At 48.9% G+C, this 15,891-nt stretch overlaps 1 long non-coding RNA gene across 1 annotated transcript in view; it reads left to right on the top strand.

Annotated features, from left to right (window-relative positions):
• Positions 1 to 2,051: 2,051 nt before the first annotated feature.
• LOC146548450 (uncharacterized) overlaps positions 2,052 to 15,891 on the top strand; it is a 38,969-nt gene continuing 25,129 nt past the window's right edge. The window contains exon 1 of the long non-coding RNA XR_014890432.1: positions 2,052 to 2,353. This is a non-coding gene — a long non-coding RNA (uncharacterized LOC146548450). The remainder of the gene's footprint in view (positions 2,354 to 15,891) is intronic.

The following is a 15,891-nucleotide window of genomic DNA, read 5'->3' as shown; positions in this document are numbered from 1 at the left end:
ATGTGTGCTGCTATCGTTGTTTCTTTAATACCTCTCCCCTCTGTAGAGGGAGAAGCTCAGACTGAGTCAGCGCTGCCACCTGGTGGAAGAAAGCAGAAACTGCACTTCATGCAGCCTGTGAACACTGAAACTCCCCGTGTGGTGGCCTGCGTCACAGATGATTGGACTAAACCTGATGTGCTGCACTGCTCGTGGTGATGACTGAAACCTCCGTGAGGCTGAACCGAGCGCTGAAGCTCCGCCCGCCTCGGCACACAGACTGGCTCCAGGTCAGCTGACGGCCTCTGTGTAAACAGAACGCTAATATGAGTGAGGCAGCAGCATGTCGGTGAAGGTTGAAGCCAATGGGCTGCTCACAGTGAGGAGCTCCGTGCAGCTGTCTGCTGCAGTCATTGTTTAAAAAACAACTTCTTCCTCTTTAATATTATTGATAACATTTTCTGTTTCCTGCCAAATGAATTATTAGTGTTTCATCTTTCATCAAATAAAGAAACCTTGAACACTTTAGCTGTGCTGTATGATGATTGGCCGGCACTTATTGCAGCTCTCTCCCTGACACACCTGAACCCTTATTAATAAATAAACATGCTGAGCTGCGTGACACGATGTTGTGTCTGGAACATGTCTATGAATAAAACCGTTTGCATAAGTAACTGTGACAATGAATGAATGGGCACATTTTCATGTTGGAGCGCTGACTTCAGCTCAGGAGAAGAAGCTTGAGGTGAGGTGGAGGTTTTGTAAAGATGGTGGCAGCGCTGAGCCTTTCCCTTGCATGATGATGTAACAGGTATGATCCTTCACTGCTTCAGTCTAAAGGTGCTGACATGAATCCAAATGTCCATCCAGCACCGGAAACACGTATGTTTCCTGTCTGTAGCCACATATGGAAGGGCGATGTCCATCCACTTTAGCCAAACACAGTGAGACATCATGGCGGCTCCACAAACCGGTGCCCGCCCTCATGTGTTTGAGACACACCTCAGTTGTAGAAGTTACGCTCTATGATATCACCAAGGCTCAGCAGGGGAGTGCACACACCTGTGTGGTCAGAGCTGATGGTGACAGCACTGCATCCAAGCATGGTGAACCCGGACAGGTAAACAGGAAGTGTCTGGCAGGTTTAAACCGTCGATCATCACCACAGAACTGTGTTTTCTGAGCACGCTCACACTGCTTCAGCTGGGGACAGAGTTTAGTGAGCATGTCTGCTCTAGCAGATTAAGAGATCCGGTTTGAGTTTCCATCTCAAACCACCGGGTGGCGCTTCTGTGTCATTGCTGATTACCTGAGTGCATGTGCAGCAGGTGTGGCTTAGATCCTGGGTTAGCTTTGTATGTCTGTGGCTGTTGTGTGTTCCACTCATTACAATCAGCTGATTGCTGACAGAGAAACGCTGCACAGTGATTGGATGTTTAAGTGTGATTGCAGCTTTCCTCCACCAGAGGGCGTTCACGAGTTAAAGGTTCTTCAGCTGTGCAGAGAGCAGAAAGTTTGTCTCATCTGTGTGTGTGTGTGTGTGAGTGAGCATGAGCCAGAGGCAGACAGATGGATCCAGGAGAGCGGCGCTAACTGGATGTCGGTAAGCTCAGAGTTCAAAGGTCGTGGCGTGGCTGCAGCTCATGGGTGGCTGAGCGTGAACATCAGGACATTTCCAGACTGCAGCAGCAGATCAGTGATGGACTTTGAGCTGTGGACGGGTCACACCAGAAGTTTGCTCAGTTGAAGTTTGTTTCCAGCGTCTTCTTCCTGTCACATGGTGGCGTTAGTCTCCGCCCATCAGAGACCCTTTAACCGTCCTCCTGCTCCCGCTGATGGGTGCAGCCTGAGCGGACTCTCTGTGTCAGACTGCCTGAGCTCGCAGGTCGTCAGCAGAGTCTGAACTTAAATGTAAACAAACCCGGCTCCTCTCCGACCCTCTGTAGGTCTCCCCCAGTCTTCATCGTCAGCTCCATCTCCCAGTGAGCTCGGGTCCATTGCTATAGCAACGGGTTGCCATGGGCAACGAGACACAGCCAGCACCAGTCAGCATCCTCCTCCTCCTCGCAGTTGTTGTGAGAGGCAGGCAGGCAGAGGGGAGAGAAGGCGCGGCGCGTGCAGAACAGCAGAGACGAGAGGAGAAGAAAGACGCTTTCCTCTCCCTGCCACCGGAATAAAACCCAAAAAGCAAAATAAAGACATCAGCATCCAGTCAGACGCCTGCATTCTGCTGTCTGCGTCTCGGAGTGCAACAAGAGGATGGCAACAACTTGTTCATGCAGGAAAGTGTCTGTTCAGTGCAGGCGGTGACCCCGACGCCAAACCTGCTGCCGCCAAGCAAGAGTGCGCCGACATCACCTGCTGCCGCTGCAGGGTGAGTCCAACTTCCTGTCAATCTCATTCTACCTGAATCGTGCCTGTCAGGCGTCCTGTGGGTGCAGAGCAGCAGGGTTCAGGGTGGTGCAGCGAGGTGAGCCGTGGACCTCGCCGTGTCGTTTCCATTGGCACAAAACATCAGCTTCTAATTTCTGTGACATTGTAGCAACAATGTCGCCTTGTGATAGCAACCGTTTCATATGTTAGAAGGTTTCACCCCGAGGAGCATGGTCATGTTTGATCCCCGAGACCATTCAGACCCACAGACCTGTGGAGAGCGTGTGTGTGTGTGTGTGTGTGTGTGTGTGTGTGTGTGTGTGTGTGTGTGTGTGCGTCTGTGGTCTTTTGACTGTGCCTTTATAATGGCAGCTACAGGTGGGTGCTGCAACTCTCTCGCACTCGTTTGCAGCTCTGTTTGAGTTAATGGAAGCAGACCTGACTGACCACAGACACTGACCGCAGGCACTGATCACAGACACTGACCACAGACACTGATTACAGACACTGACCACAGGCACTGACCACAGACACTGATCACAGACACTGACACAGGTAATGACCAAAGACACTGACCACAGACACTGATCACAGATACTGATCAAAGACACTGATCACAGACACTGACACAGGTACTGATCACAGACACTGATCACAGACACTGATCACAGACACTGACCACAGGCACTGACCACAGGCACTGATCACAGATACTGATCACAGACACTGATCACAGACACTGACCACAGGCACTGATCACAGGTACTGATCACAGACACTGACCACAGACACTGATTACAGACACTGACCACAGGCACTGACCACAGACACTGACCAAAGACACTGATCACAGACACTGACCAAAGGCACTGATCACAGACACTGACCACAGGCACTGATCACAGGCACTGACCACAGGTACTGACCACAGACACTGATCACAGACACTGATCACAGGCACTGACCAAAGGCACTGATCACAGACACTGACCACAGGCACTGACCACATGTACTGACCACAGGTACTGACCACAGACACTGATCACAGACATTGATCACAGACACTGATCACAGACACTGACCACAGGTACTGATCACAGGCACTGACCACAGACACTGATCACAGACACTGACGACAGGTACTGATCACAGGCATTGACCACAGACACTGACCACAGACACTGATCACAGGAACTGATCACAGACACTGACCACAGGCACTGACCACAGGCACTGACCACAGGCACTGACCACAGACACTGATCACAGACACTGATCACAGGCACTGACCAAAGGCACTGATCACAGACACTGACCACAGGTACTGACCACAGACACTGATCACAGGCACTGATCACAGACACTGACCACAGGTACTGACCAAAGACACTGATCACAGGCACTGACCACAGACACTGATCACAGGCACTGACCAAAGACACTGATCACAGGCACTGACCACAGACACTGACCACAGGCATTGATCACAGACACTGATCACAGACACTGACGACAGGTACTGATCACAGGCATTGACCACAGACACTGACCACAGGTACTGACCACAGATACTGACCACAGCACTGATCACAGACACTGACCACAGGTACTGACCACAGACACTGACCACAGACACTGACCACAGGTACTGACCACAGACACTGATCACAGGCACTGACCAAAGGCACTGACCACAGGTACTGACCACAGGTACTGACCACAGACACTGATCACAGACACTGACCACAGGTACTGATCACAGACACTGACCACAGACACTGACCACAGGTACTGATCACAGACACTGACCACAGACACTGACCACAGGTACTGATCACAGACACTGACCACAGGTACTGATCACAGACACTGATCACAGGCACTGACCAAAGGCACTGATCACAGACACTAAAACTAACTAACTTCAGACGTGCCGCTGATCGTCGTTCGAGCGGGAAAAAGTGTTTCCTTTCATTCACAGGTTTACCGACAAATTAAGTTTCAAGCTAACAACGAGACGCAACAAGCTGAGGATCAACGACTAGTCAAAGAAGGAAAAAGAATATGTTACACATACAGTGGGGCAAAAATGTATTTAGTCAGCCACCGATTGTGCAAGTTCCCCCACTTAAAATGATGACAGAGGTCAGTAATTTGCACCAGAGGTACACTTCAACTGTGAGAGACAGAATGTGAAAATAAAATCCATGAATCCACATGGTAGGATTTGTAAAGAATTTATTGGTAAATCAGGGTGGAAAATAAGTATTTGGTCACCTCAAACAAGGAAAATCTCTGGCTCTCACAGACCTGTAACGTCTTCTGTAAGAAGCTTTTCTGTCCCCCACTCGTTACCTGTATGAATGGCACCTGTTTGAACTCATCATCTGTATAAAAGACACCTGTCCACAGCCTCAAACAGTCAGACTCCAAACTCCGCCATGGCCAAGACCAAAGAGCTTTCGAAGGACACCAGGAAAAGTATTGTAGACCTGCACCAGACTGGGAAGAGTGAATCTACAATAGGCAAGCAGCTTGGTGTGAAAAAATCAACTGTGGGAGCAATCATCAGAAAATGGAAGACATACAAGACCACTGATAATCTCCCTCGATCTGGGGCTCCACGCAAGATCGCATCCCGTGGGGTCAAAATGATCATGAGAACGGTGAGCAAAGATCCCAGAACCACACGGGGGGACCTGGTGAATGACCTGCAGAGAGCTGGGACCAAAGTAACAAAGGTCACCATCAGTAACACACTACAACGGCAGGGAATCAAATCCCGCAGTGCCAGACGTGTTCCGCTGCTGAAGCCAGTGCATGTCCAGGCCCGTCTGAAGTTTGCCAGAGAGCACATGGATGATACAGCAGAGGATTGGGAGAATGTCATGTGGTCAGATGAAACCAAAGTAGAACTTTTTGGTATAAACTCAACTCGTCGTGTTTGGAGGAAGAAGAATACTGAGTTGCATCCCAAGAACACCATACCTACTGTGAAGCATGGGGGTGGAAACATCATGCTATGGGGCTGTTTTTCTGCCAAGGGGACAGGACGACTGATCCGTGTTAAGGACAGAATGAATGGGGCCATGTATCGTGAGATTTTGAGCCAAAACCTCCTTCCATCAGTGAGAACTTTGAAGATGAAACGAGGCTGGGTCTTCCAACATGACAATGATCCAAAACACACCGCCCGGGCAACAAAGGAGTGGCTCCGTAAGAAGCATTTGAAAGTCCTGGAGTGGCCTAGCCAGTCTCCAGACCTCAACCCCATAGAAAATCTGTGGCGGGAGTTGAAAGTCCGTGTTGCTCGGCGACAGCCCCAAAACATCACTGCTCTCGAGAAGATCTGCATGGAGGAATGGGCCAAAATACCAGCTACTGTGTGTGCAAACCTGGTAAAGACCTATAGTAAACGTTTGACCTCTGTTATTGCCAACAAAGGTTATGTTACAAAGTATTGAGTTGTATTTTTGTTATTGACCAAATACTTATTTTCCACCCTGATTTACCAATAAATTCTTTACAAATCCTACCATGTGGATTCATGGATTTTTTTTCACATTCTGTCTCTCACAGTTGAAGTGTACCTCTGGTGCAAATTACTGACCTCTGTCATCATTTTAGGTGGGGGAACTTGCACAATCGGTGGCTGACTAAATACTGTTTTGCCCCACTGTACCAACAGACCTTCCTGCAGTGCCTTCAACGGCCACCAGGGGAGGCTTTGACTCACTGATGTAAACCATAGACTGTATATAAACAATGGCTATCATAGGGTAGTGACCCCACTTCCTGCGTCTTTGTGACTCTGATGGGAGTGTAGTCTTCGACCTTTGTGGTTTATTCAGTTGGACCTGAGAGCAGAAACTCATCATGAAGGTGTCAGCTGAGCTCTGATCAGCTGATCGTTGTGGGAACAGGAAGTTTGCATCTAAAATAAACTCACAGAGATTCACAGATGTTCGCACACAGAAAGACCTGAAACTCTATTTAATACCTAATAACCACCATTTAGTGAAACTGGTCTGTGCTCAGAATCAGAGCCACGCCTCTGTGACATCATCAGCACAGAGTTTCTGAATGTCTGTTATTTATTTATACATTTACTTATATGAAACTAATTGAACACTGATCACCTGGGGACAGGAAGTCACACCCATCTCTGATACCAACACACCTGATCAGAAGAACTGGACTGGAACAGCAACCCAGCAGTGATGGGTCAAATGACCTTTATTACCTTTGACCTTTTTGACCTTTGTGGAGAAGCTGTGGCTTTGTGTCAAAAGAGTTAAACTGCACCAATCACAGCAGAAGCTAAACAGCACAAGACTGAAGATCAAAGGTCACACTTCAGCTATGATTTAAAAGTGTGATGGGAGATCATGACGCATCATCAGGACATCTTGGTAGTGTAAAGGCAGAGCAGGTCATCTGCAGATCAGAAGGTTGGTGGTTCAATCCCTGTCTGCTCCAGTCACCATGTCTTGGCTAAGATGTTACATCAGGTTGCTCTCTGATGCGTGTGTTAGCTGAAAAGCATAGAAAACGTGCTCGTGTGAGTGGGTGAACGAGGCAAGTTGTATCGAGTGCTCAGATGAGAACCTGTCCATGTTTTGTTTTTTGGATGCCAAACCACCAAAGACACATTTGTAACCAGCAGCTGTGATGGATTTTTAAAGGCTGAGCAGAAACACGCCCGCACATGTCTGCTGCTTTGAAATCCATAAAGTATATCAGTTTGAGTGACTGCTATTCATTTCTTGGAATTTGTAAGTAACTGTGATATTGTTTTACACGGTAAACACATTTTTGTGCATTTCATTTTGTTGGAAAGGTCACAGAATCATGACTTTAATAAACACTTCACTGCAAAGTCCGAGGGACGTAATGTAACAGCAAGGATGTGTAAAAGGGAGGAGCTGACATGAGACAGAGACACAAAGAGACAAAAGGACAAAGCCGCAAAGGGACATAGAGACAAAAAGACAAAACGACAAAAAGACAAAGCGATAAAGACACATATGCATAAAGACACAAAAAGACAAAGACACAAAAAGACACAAAAAGACAAAGAGACAAAAAGACAAAGAGACAAAAAGACAGAGACAAAAAGACAAAGAGACAAAAAGACAAAACGACAAAAAGACAAGACACAAAAAGACAAAGACACAAAAAGACACAAAAAGACACAAAAAGACACAAAAAGACAAAGAGACTAAAAGACAAAGAGACAAAAAGACAAAGAGACAAAAAGACAAAACGACAAAAAGACAAGACACAAAAAGACAAAGAGACGAAAAGACAAAGCGATAAAGACACATATGCATAAAGACACAAAAAGACAAAACGACGAAAAGACAAAGCGATAAAGACACATATGCATAAAGACACAAAAAGACAAAGAGACGAAAAGGCAAAGGGACAAAGAGACGAAAAGACAAAGGGACAAAGAGACAAAAAGACAAAACGACAAAAAGACAAAGCAATAAAGACACATATGCATAAAGACACAAAAAGACAAAGACACAAAAAGACAAAGGGACAAAGAGACAAAAAGACAAAGCGATAAAGACACATATGCATAAAGACACAAAAAGACAAAGACACAAAAAGACAAAGGGACAAAGAGACAAAAAGACAAAACGACAAAAAGACAAAGCGATAAAGACACATATGCATAAAGACACAAAAAGACAAAGACACAAAAAGACACAAAAAGACAAAGAGACTAAAAGACAAAGAGACAAAAAGACAAAGAGACAAAAAGACAAAACAACAAAAAGACAAGACACAAAAAGACAAAGAGACAAAAAGACAAAGCGATAAAGACACATATGCATAAAGACACAAAAAGACAAAACGACGAAAAGACAAAGCGATAAAGACACATATGCATAAAGACACAAAAAGACAAAGACACAAAAAGACAAAGAGACGAAAAGGCAAAGGGACAAAGAGACGAAAAGACAAAGGGACAAAGAGACAAAAAGACAAAACGACAAAAAGACAAAGCAATAAAGACACATATTGTCATGGTCCTGGGCCATGTTGGCCCAGTGTTCTTAGTTTCCTTGTATGTTTGTATTTTATTCCATGCTTCCCCTGCCCATTATGTCTAAGTTCTCCCCGTGCCCTCTCTTCCCCCTGTGTGCCCTCTATGTATTTATGAGCCCTCGTCCCCTTTCGTGTTTATTCCATGTCTCCCCTGCCTGTTACGTTGGTGTTCTACTCGTGCTCTCTCTCCTCCTGTACTTCCTGTTTCACCTCTCCCGTCAGTGTTCAGTTCACCCCGCCCTGTCTCGTTATGATTATCAGTGTCACCTGTGTTCCCCGTGTGTTCCCACTTCCCTCGTTAACCCTCTGTGTATTTCTGTCTGCGTCTCCCTCTGTTCAGTGTGACGTCGTCCCTCATGTTGTGTGGATCTCCCTGTGTCTCTCTGCGTATGTTAGTTTACTTTTCCCAGTTTAGTTTTGTATTTCCTATGTTCTGCCACTCCAGCATTAAAGCTGTGATTTTGAGTTCATCCCCGTGTCTGTGAGTTTTGCGTTTGGGTCCTCCTCCTGCCTGCCACACAGCCGAGCCTTGACAGTACGACGTCACCAGATATGGACCCAGCAGCACTCAACCCACCAGAAGAACTGCGTCTGGACATAATCTACTCCGTGGAAAGACTCCTGCATCTGTGGCTCGAACATGAGGGAAAGGAATTTCGCCGTGCTGTGGAAACCAGACTACAGCGCTTGTTCTCTGGTCTTCCCTGGCTACTCAGTGCGCTCCACCCACTCGAACAGGATTTAATCCGCAACGAGCTCCACCTTCATCCCCCAGCTGCTACTACCCACCTGCCTGAAGGGCCGGATGTGGAGCCGCTCGGCCCGTCAGAGCCATCATCAAAAAAGAAACGGCATTCACGCCGCCGACGCGCCACCCCACAGCCGGACATTCGGCCTTCTAATTCACCTTCTGTGCTGCCAGAAGCTCCGTCGGCTCCCTCGCTGCTACTTCCAGCTCCGTTAGCTCCCTCGCCGCCACCCGCAGCTCCGTTAGCTCCCTCGCCGCCACCCGCAGCTCCGTTAGCTCCCTCGCCGCCACCCGCAGCTCAGTTAGCTCCCTCGCCGCCACCCGCAGCTCAGTTAGCTCCCTCGCCGCCACCCGCAGCTCAGTTAGCTCCCTCGCCGCCACCCGCAGCTCAGTCTCCTGTGTCCCCGCTAGCTCAGCCATTAACTCCACCACAAGCTCCATTTTCACCTCTACCATCGCTTCAGTCATCAGTTCGGTCTGCCACTCAGTCGCCCTTAGCTCCATCATCCACACTACCACCTGTTTCTCTTCCACCACAACCGTCGCTTCACCCAGCCACTCAGGCTGCTACTCAGTCAGTCATTCAACCCATAGCCCTGCCGTTAATATGCTCTGTAGCTGAGCCACTAGCCGCCCGACCCGCAGCCACTTCAGCCACTCCTCCACCCGTCACACCTCCACTACAACCATCACTGCGGTCTCTAGCGCAGTCACCTGCAGCTCTGCTTTCCCCAGTGCAGTCTCCAGTGTCCCCAGTGCAGTCTCCAGTGTCCCCAGTGCAGTCTCCAGTGTCCCCAGTGCAGTCTCCTGCAGCCCTGCTGTCCCCAGTGCAGCCTCCTTTAGCACAGTCACCCACTCAACCACCAGCACCACAACCGTCACTACCTCTAGTTCATTCCCCTGTGAAGTCATTAACTCCACCACCTACTCCACTCTCACCACCACCGTTACTACAGACATCAGTTCAGTCCCCTGTGCAGTCATTTACTTCTCCACCGTTAGCAGCTCAGGTCCCCGTGTGTCCAGCAGCTCAGGTCCCCGTGTGTCCAGCAGCTCAGGTCCCCGTGTGTCCAGCAGCTCAGGTCCCCGTGTGTCCAGCAGCTCAGGTCCCCGTGTGTCCAGCAGCTCAGTTAGCTGCCCAGCAGCCACTCTCCGCTCAGTCTCCTGGGTCGCCAGTTTTGCTCATTCACTCCATGCAGAGAGGTAACTGGATTTCTACTCAGGGTACTTTCCATGGTTTAGCCGCCGTTGGCACAGTTTGCCACTCCAGGGCTTCCCCAGAGGCTAGGTCTCAGTCACCAGCTGATTCTGGACCCCTGAAGTTTAAGCAGCCCCCTAAGAACTGCACCATGTTCGCATTGCCTGGGCAGAGTCAGTGCTCAGTGCAGCGCCAGTTGTCCTCATGTCGGCCGAAGGACTTCATGCCTGTTGGCGTTGTTTTGGTCTCCGCTGGAGGGTCCGAGGGGCCCGTTCAGCCTCCCGTCTCCGCTGGAGGGTCCGAGGGGCCCGTTCAGCCTCCTGTCTCCGCTGGAGGGTCCGAGGGGCCCGTTCAGCCTCCTGTCTCCGCTGGAGGGTCCGAGGGGCCCGTTCAGCCTCCTGTCTCCGCTGGAGGGTCCGAGGGGCCCGTTCAGCCTCACGCCGCATCAGCTGGAGGGCCCGAGGAGCCTGTCCAGCCGCCATCTGCGACCGCCTCGTCATTGCCTGGCCCGGCCTCAGCCTCTGCAACCTCGCCTGGCCCGGCCTCAGCCTCTGCAACCTCGCCTGGCCCGGCCTCAGCCTCTGCAGCCTCGCCTGGCCCGGCCTCAGCCTCTGCAGCCTCGCCTGGCCCGGCCTCAGCCTCTGCAACCTCGCCTGGCCCGGCCTCAGCCTCTGCAGCCTCGCCTGGCCCGGCCTCAGCCTCTGCAGCCTCGCCTGGCCCGGCCTCAGCCTCTGCAGCCCCGCCTGGCCCGGCCTCAGAGCCTTCGTCTGCTGCAGCCTCCTCAGAGCCTTCGTCTGCTGCAGCCTCCTCAGAGCCTTCGTCTGCTGCAGCCTCAGCCTGTGCTTCGCCTGGTCCCGCCTTGACTGGTCCTGTGCCCACCGGGCCTCGGCCGGTACGCCTGACACTGGAGAGCCGCCGCCGCTGCCTTCCGCGCGGCCGGCCCCCTGAACTGCGCCGTCATCGCCCGAGTGGCCGCCGTCGCCTTCCGCGCGGCCGGCCCCCGGACCAGCGCTGTCATCGTCGCCGCCGCCTCCCGCGCGGTCGGCCTCCTGAACTGCTCCGTCGTCTCCTTCACCGCCGCCGTTGCCTCGCGCACGGCCGGCCTCCTGAACTGTTTCCGCGTCGCCGCCGTTGCCTTGCGCACGGCCGGCCTCCGGACTTGTTTCCACGCCGCCGTTGCCGTCCGCACGGTCGGCCCCCGGAGCTGTTTCCACGCCGCCGTTGCCGTCCGCACGGTCGGCCCCCGGAACTGTTTCCACGTCTCCGCCGTTGCCTTCCGCATGGTCGGCCCCCTGAACTGCTCTGTGTTTGAGTTATTTTCTTGGGCTCCGGTGTTTGCTGTGCTCTTTTGTTTTCTGTTCCGGGCCCTCCGTCCTGGGCCCCCGCCGCCCGCCCTGGGTTGTTTTCTGTTTGGTTTTGTTTTTCTGTGTTTGGGCTGTCTGGAGCCAGCCCTTGAGGGGGGGGGGTACTGTCATGATCCTGGGCCATGTTGGCCCAGTGTTCTTAGTTTCCTTGTATGTTTGTATTTTATTCCATGCTTCCCCTGCCCATTATGTCTAAGTTCTCCCCGTGCCCTCTCTTCCCCCTGTGTGCCCTCTATGTATTTATGAGCCCTCGTCCCCTTTCGTGTTTATTCCATGTCTCCCCTGCCTGTTACGTTGGTGTTCTACTCGTGCTCTCTCTCCTCCTGTACTTCCTGTTTCACCTCTCCCGTCAGTGTTCAGTTCACCCCGCCCTGTCTCGTTATGATTATCAGTGTCACCTGTGTTCCCCGTGTGTTCCCACTTCCCTCGTTAACCCTCTGTGTATTTCTGTCTGCGTCTCCCTCTGTTCAGTGTGACGTCGTCCCTCATGTTGTGTGGATCTCCCTGTGTCTCTCTGCGTATGTTAGTTTACTTTTCCCAGTTTAGTTTTGTATTTCCTATGTTCTGCCACTCCAGCATTAAAGCTGTGATTTTGAGTTCATCCCCGTGTCTGTGAGTTTTGCGTTTGGGTCCTCCTCCTGCCTGCCACACAGCCGAGCCTTGACACATATGTATAAAGACACAAAAAGACAAAGACACAAAAAGACAAAGGGACAAAGAGACAAAGAGACAAAAAGACAAAACGACAAAAAGACAAAGCGATAAAGACACATATGCATAAAGACACAAAAAGACAAAGACACAAAAAGACACAAAAAGACAAAGAGACTAAAAGACAAAGAGACAAAAAGACAAAGAGACAAAAAGACAAAAAGACAAAAAGACAAGACACAAAAAGACAAAGAGACGAAAAGACAAAGCGATAAAGACACATATGCATAAAGACACAAAAAGACAAAGACACAAAAAGACACAAAGAGACTAAAAGACAAAGAGACAAAACGACAAAAAGACAAAGCAATAAAGACACAAAAAGACAAAGACAAAAAGGTACAAAGACACAAAAAGACAAAACGACAAAAAGACAAAGTGATAAAGACACATATGCATAAAGACACAGAAAGACAAAGACACAAAAAGACAAAGACACAAAAAGACAAAGAGACGAAATGTAGTGCTGTCAGCGTTAATCTCGGATTTACGGACCGCCCCGTGCGTGGGGCTGCATTAACGAGCTAACTGCGCTAACACATTGACGCCACGCAGCCCCACGAACGGGGCGAACAGAGAAAATCGCTGACGGCAATTTGTTGCGTTAATGCGGTTATGGCGTTAATGTCATTTTAACAAGATTAACACTGACAGCACTAACAAAAAGACAAAGAGACAAAAAGAAAAAGAGAGAAAGACATAAAGGGACAAAGAGACGAAAAGACAAAATGACAAAAAGACAACAGAGCTAACTCGCTGATGGCAATTTGTTGCGTTAATGTGGTTTTGGCGTTAACGTCATTTTAACGAGATTAACACTGACAGCACTAACAAAAAGACAAAGATACAAAAAGACAAAGCGATAAAGATACATATGCATAAAGACACAAAAAGACAAAGGGACAATAAGACAAAGGGACAAAGAGACAAAAAGTAGTGCTGTCAGCGTTAATCTCGAATTTACGGAACGCCCCGTGCGTGGGGCTGTATTAACGAGCTAACTGCGCTAACACATTGACGCCACGCAGCCCCACGTACGGGGCGAACGGAGCTAACTTGCTGACGGCGATTTGTTGCGTTAATGTGGTTTTGGCGTTAACGTCATTTTAACGAGATTAACACTGACAGCACTAACAAAAAGACAAAGAGACAGAGTTGGAGTTGGCTGAAGCCACGGTGATGCGAGGACGTCTGCAGGCTCAGAGTGAATCAGCTGTTTCTGGGACTGAACTGATTGTCCTCTTGCTCACATGTTTGTCAGCTGATCTGAATCTGAATCTCTGCACCGCCGTCAAGCTTACTTCATATGAAAGGCCGTGATTGACGTGTGAAGCTCTTCCCATCGCAGGTTTAAAGAAACTGCAGCATGAAAATGTTTTTCACACCATCAGAGTCAAAAGTGTTAAAACAGACTGTGAGCCACGCTGACGCCAAATCTGTCGACGTGTTTCATCCAAAAACAGTCCGAGTGTGGACTGCACATGCTCAGTACCAACCTGAGACAGAACAGAGGAGCTGTCAGAATATTTATATCCACACCCTCCTGTTTTAACTTCATTTATATTTAGATGAACTGATCCATGTGTGAGATCCATATTTAATTACAGTTCTGAGACAACAGACGCACAGAAATAGACTCAGAAACAGGACGGATTTTTATACTTGACTGATTCTGATTCAGTGGAATTCTCTTTATTGGGTCCTCCTCACCTTTCATGGGAGACATTAACAGATCAGCCAAAAAATGAGGAGATGCAGGTGGGTTACAGAGACATTACAGAGGTTAGAGACGCACTCCAACAGTAAAGAGGAGAACAGTAAAGTAAGAGAGACGCAGAAAGTAAACATGAACAAACATAAGGAGACGACCCATTCTCACACAAAGGAAAAACATGAGATGCAGGATGACCTCAAAGACATAAAAACATGTAAAAGATGGAAAACGGGCAGAAATAGGCGCTAAGAGCAGGTTTCCCACACACTGAATAAACCTGTTGGATTAGCAACCGTTTCTCTGTTCTGGGCACAGACGGACTCGATGTGGAGGCCGGGTGTGGCTGAGACCGAGCACCAGACTGGATGACAGATTCAATCTGTGCAGGTCTCAAAAACAGCGTTTAATCCAAGAGAATCACAATCAACCTGAAATATGAAGAGGGGCAGTGACAGCGCAGCACTTCCTGCTGTCACAGAGACACATTTCATCAGGAGGGAGATGAGAAACAGAGAAAGTAATTACAGCGCTGAAATAAAGTGAGATGAAGTGCAGACGGAGAAAACAGGTCCGATAGCTGAATTCAAAGTCATTAACTGCAAACAGAGAGAGTCACAAAAACACAAGGAAACATTCAGATCTGAGAATGCAGGGCTCAGATAACCTGAAGAAAAGTTCATGAAACTGAAACAAGTGTGACTGTTCAAGGCACGAACCCTCCAACCTCCAGGGTTACGCCTCTGTCTGATTAGCCACAGTTCATACTGTAACAGTTCTGATGATGCATACTGTGCATTAGAATTAACCCGACAGTGATTTTATTCAATAACTGACTTATTTTTGTCTGTAAAAACAAACCTTCTCAGACCTGGACATGATTATTGATTTCAGGAAGTCATAGTTCCCTACCTGCTGTCATGATAAAATAAATTAAAAATGTTGTATTGTTCGATACATATGCGTACCGAACCGAAAGCACTGTATCGAACGGTTCAATATCGATACGAGTATCGTTGCACCCCTAATATTTAGGCGTTGTTCCATAAACTGTGCTTCGAGCCTCACACTGAGGCCACCACCAAAACATTCAGTACAGTCTGTTCTTTTTAAAGGAAATTAGAACTTGTAATGTCTCGTCTGAAACGCTGCTTGGTTTGGTAACATGACTCTGACGAACACGAATTGGCTGGAACGTCTGGTAGAAACTGCCAGAAAACTCTCAGGGCGTTTGCAAGACAGGCTTTTAGCCATTTATAGGACGCATGTGCTGGGGAAGGCTCCGTCTGTTATGAATTGTTGTAACCACTCACTTCACAGAGAGTTTGTGCCATTATCCTCCGTTACCCTTGTTTTCCTGAGCCCAGTGAGAGCTGCTGCCACACTGATACGACTTTGTGTCGATGATTAGCACCACGATCAGCCTGCAGTGTGAAGCACAGCTGGACCTCAGAAAACATCTGCATGTTAGGCCCACCCTCCTCCTTGCTCTCTGTGGCGGTGACGGTCTCTCGGCTGTCCACCTGCTGAGGTGACTTATCGACGAGCTGTCGGGCATCGCCGTGGCAACAATCACTTTCCCTCATTAGGAAACACACAGTGGTCGCGTTGCTGCTGTTGAAAGCTGGGAAACATTTTCTGTTGTATTTTTCTTATTTATTACACCGTGAATAAAGATTTCCTATTTTTGGTAACCTTGATGACCGCACTGCTTTAAAGCATCTGCTGTTTAAACCTTCATCTGATG

This window comes from Mchenga conophoros, linkage group LG22 (genome assembly GCF_057382185.1).
Source record: "Mchenga conophoros isolate Kocher_MC1m ecotype Shallow Benthic linkage group LG22, M_conophoros_male_GT1.1, whole genome shotgun sequence".
Lineage (NCBI taxonomy): Eukaryota > Metazoa > Chordata > Actinopteri > Cichliformes > Cichlidae > Mchenga > Mchenga conophoros.
Note: the sequence above shows the minus strand (reverse complement) of the source record. Positions and strands in the feature narration are given on the sequence as shown.